This window comes from Hipposideros armiger, unplaced genomic scaffold (genome assembly GCF_001890085.2).
Source record: "Hipposideros armiger isolate ML-2016 unplaced genomic scaffold, ASM189008v1 scaffold_1, whole genome shotgun sequence".
Taxonomy (NCBI): domain Eukaryota; kingdom Metazoa; phylum Chordata; class Mammalia; order Chiroptera; family Hipposideridae; genus Hipposideros; species Hipposideros armiger.
The window spans coordinates 7831730-7836329 of NW_017731351.1; positions in this window are offsets into that span (position 1 = coordinate 7831730).

Consider the following 4600-nt stretch of genomic DNA (forward strand, 5'->3'; position numbering starts at 1 on the left):
TCTTAAAATTAAGCCCAATATTATTGTTTAGATTGTCAACAGACTATTTTAACAAAATCAGAGATGCCATGGCCTACTATTTTCCCTTCACCCAAAGGACTCGCCTGCACTTTTAGCCTGAATCACTATGACAAGGACCAGCAGCCTCTCCCCTCAGTTCCTACCTTGAGCACATAAACCTGTGAGCTGAGATGGGAAAACCAAATCACTGCTTTCGTAATTCATTGCATTTTTATGAGGAAATAGTTAGGAAGGGTTTCGTGAGCTGCAAAAGAGCGTACACAGTACATGGTATTCTATAGATGAGGAGACTGGGACCTATGAGGCTGAGGGACTCTTCGAGGGCCACGGAACTTATCCGGATGCCACTGGGCTGCATGCGCGGCCCCGCCCATCAGCGGTTCTGCCACAGGGGGTCCCGCCGCATATGGTCACCTCTGGGTGGATGGTTTCACGGGCACATGATTCATCCTCCATATTCGAACCAGAGAGAAAAGGAACCCGAAAGTGTGTGATCTAACATACAGGTCTGTGTTTTGGATGCGTAACCGAATAAAATGAGAGGCTGCACTGTCACCATGAGAGCGTCCTTCATGTCCTATCCAAAAGCACCTACGGCCAGCTCTGCGAGGTCTCACGTGCTACCAGGAGGATCAGTTTCAGACCTCTCTACCAAGTGGTAATGGATGGGAAGCTTCACGCTAATTAAATCATTTCCTTCTCTACTGCCACTACGCACAAGGCCGCCTGGGGGCATCCTTTTGATTTAGCATTTAAAACAGCTCTCAGTGATGGCAGGAGAGCGTTGGCGGCTCTGTGCGCAGTGCAGGCACTTACACCACGTGCACGCCGGACTGGACCGACGGGGGGAGCACGTGCCCGGGCCTCTGACATGCCCTGGGGCCCCAGTGGGGGTCTCCTCCTGGAAAATCAGGGCAAGCACATTACGTGTCATTAGATTAACCGCATCCATGTGTTTACATTCTTCACTCTTGCACACACAAATGTAACATTTTTAATTTTTCACTTAATAAGACAGTAAGAAACAAAAGAATGTACGTGTGAAATATGAAATATGTTTGCTCTGTCACGTCCCTTGAGAACCTGGATTGCTGTTTCCTTTTTGGTGTATCATGTGGTGTCAATTTCTCTCACTCTGACTAGGCTCGGGTTTCCATGCTCCCGTTCTGCGGAGTCTGGGTTCCGTCATACCACGTTATTAACACTAAGAGATGTTCATAGCCGTGAGGGTGATGAGTTCGAGTTCCATGGCCCCCAGCGAGGAAACCGACACACTGTGTCCCCGAGATTGGAGGTGGGTCCTGGGTCCCAGTCCCTGATCCACGCTCACCACAGGGCCCTCTCAGCCCGTCTGTAGGTCTGAGCTGTTCAGCTTTAAAGTGGGAGGCTAGGCTGCCATCTTCACCTCTTCCACTTCTAAACCTGCTGTGAGCCTATGAGACACTGAAGGTTCATATACAAATCACATGCTATGGGAGATACAGGGATGCTGTTACTGGCCTCAGAGAGGTGACAACAGACGTCATGTAGAATAGAGGTAAGAAGCTGAGGACAGAAACATACTGGGAATGACACAGCTTAGCTCTTATATGAGTCTGTTCGGGCTGCCAAAACAAAACACCGCACGCTGGCAGGCTCAAACATTTATTTTCTTTTAGTTCAGGAGGCCAGAAGCCCAAGACCAAGGTGCTGTCAGGGTTGGTTTCTGATAAGACCCGTCTTCCTGCTTGCAGACAGCCACCTTCTCACGGCGTCCACACACAGCCTTGCCTCTGTGCACAGACAGACAGAGAGCTCTGGCGCCTCTTCCTCTTCTAAGGACACCAGGCCTATGGGGTTAGGGTCGCAGCCTCACAACCGCATTTAACCTTTCTTACCACAGGAAACACCCCATCTCCAAATACCATCACATGGAGGATTAGGGTTTCAACATATGAATTGGGGGTGGGGGGTGGGGGACTCAGTTCGGCCCATAACAGCTCTCTTTCATCTCCATCATACATAGCTGAATGATTCAGACCAAATTATTCAACCTCTGGTTCTCATTTTACTCATGGGGAAACGAATAATCACGCAGTAGGTTAGGTTATAAGCTATTGCATAATAAGTCTCTCCAAAAGCTCAGTGGCTTAAAGCAACAGCGATTCTTCTCGCCGGTTGGCTGGGTGTTGGTGGATGTAGGCTGGCCATGGGTGGGTGGCCGTGCTTCAAGCCGCTGGTCTGGCTGGGCCCCTCGCCTTGTGCTGGGCTCACGTACGCCCCCATTTCTCTCATCCTCCTTGGACCGGCAGTGTAGCTGGCACGTGTGCCTCTCACAGGAAGGGCAGGCGTGCAACTCGCAAGCCCAACAACATGAGTGCGCCTCCTGCCTCTGTGTCATGTCTGCCACGTCTCTGCTGCCCAAGGAAGTCACGTGGCCAAGTCCCAGGCGAGGCGTGGAGAGTGCACTTTGCTGCCGTGAGGTCAAAGCAGCCCTCCGATGAGATCAAGACTGAGGACGAGGAGGAGTGAACAGCTGTGAACAAGAATCTAAATCCCACACCAACAAACACAATGGGGAAGGAAGCTTTAAAGCGTTTTTCAGCATCGTGAGGAGCTGGATGGCATCCAGGTGCTCAGAGGAAAATAATCTGCAGGTGCGCTGTAGAAACTGAGGCAGGAGTGATGGAGGCTGGTTACACGGTTGAACATTTCAGCCACCTGGGGGGGTGACATGGCAGTCACATTTCACAGGAGGGATAGATACCAAAACCACTTCAAAGTAAGAAGCCATGTGATTTAAAAATCTTCAGATACGGAAAACTAAGTGACTGTTGGAAGAGTGATAGACTAGCTATCTCTTGCTGCATAACCAAGTACCCCAAATGCTGTGACATGAATTAACAATATTTGTAATCTCAGACCATTTCTGTAAGTTGGAAATTCAGGAACATTTTAGCTTATTGGTTCTCTCAGCTTCTCTCACGGGCTTGCAGTCAGTCAGGCAGATGTCAGCTGGCGCTGCCACCTACAGGCGCCAGGGAAGCTGGCAGACCTGGCTGGCCTCCGCTCTGCCCACAGGGGCTGTGGGGACTGTCCTCTCAACAGGGTGGCTAGTTTCTCCCAGCAGTGACCTCAGAGGAAGCAAGGCGGAAGCAGCAGTCTTTTATGAGCCAGACTCAGAAGTCGCACACGTCACTTCTGCCACATTCTGGTTCATTCGAAGGAATTATTAAGTCCATCACTCATTCTTTTGAAAAGAAGAGTTCCAAAGAATTTTAGGACATAGGAAAATAAAACCACCACAGCAAAGTAATCTACAGTTCTTAGTTTTAGACTTATCAAGTTTGTGATAAGTGGAGCAACCAATGGAAATATCAAATGGACAACTTGGCTACTGACAGAATTTGGGTCAAAATGATCATTTTTGGAGTTATCTACATAGTTGAAGTAGGTGAAGACCTAAAGGCAGCTGAAAACACTGAGAAAGGAAACTTAGAAAGAAAGGAACAGCATTGTGTGCGCTTTTTGAGAGGAGTTAAGAAGAGAGAGGCACTATCAGAAAAGAAAATAAGAAAACAGAAGGATTTAAAACAGCAAATTTTACATAAAAATCAAGGGTAGTGAAGCCACTGATGTTCTCCACGAGAGCATCAACCTTTTCTTCAGTTCCAGGGTAAGATGTGACTAGAGATGAGAGTAGCTTCTTTTATCAAACAGATTTTGGGTTTTCTCCCTCTGAAGCTGAGAAGAAGTAGTAAGATACGTAATAGGAGGTGAATCAGGAAATTGCTCAGAGCTCTGGACAAAGCAATTGAAATATGGTTCACACAGTACCACCCACACTCAAGACTATTTCATAGGGTAGGAGTCTTCCTTGAGATAGCTATAAAGGAGTACCCAGGAGAAATATGTCTACATTACATAGAAAAAGCAACTTAATGACAAAAGCAAAAAGCAAAGAAATATGTGTGATATTAAAGTAGAGTAAGTTGGAAAACAAAGTTTTTAGAACACAATACAGTGTAGCTGTGTGGGAAAACACACCACTGAGGTCAAACTGAGGAAGAAACGCTGCTAAGTCTGACATTGCCCTCAGCTCCCTCACGGGACATTTTCACATAGGCAGCAGTGGTGAAGGCAGGAATAAAGAACGTGTCCTTTCAATCTTTGTGTCTTTAGAGCTCTGCAATGAACTGAATCAACGACATTCTAAACTATAAGGTAAAACTTTCTACTAAAATTCCCGTCAGGAAGACCAAAGGGCTGCCAGATAAAAAAATAATAACTTTCTCCAAATAAAGCTCCAGCTATAAACAGGCTGTGTGTGCTTCCATTTCAAAGACAAGGACTTAGAGCCATCAGGGTACCAGCCAGGCAGAAAATGACATCACCTTATAATGTCCCCTCAGCGTCCATGGCCGGGTTTGCAAATCACCCTGGCATTCTTAGGTTGGCTTCTCGACAGCTGAAAGAACCTTTTATTCTGTACTTTTTCTCCGGGCAAAAGTGTTCTAAGTATTTTGCTTACAGGTTCCCTTTGGTTTTTCAAGGAACAGTGCGCAGGCCCCAAGCCCATGAAACCTAAAACAAGCTTCAG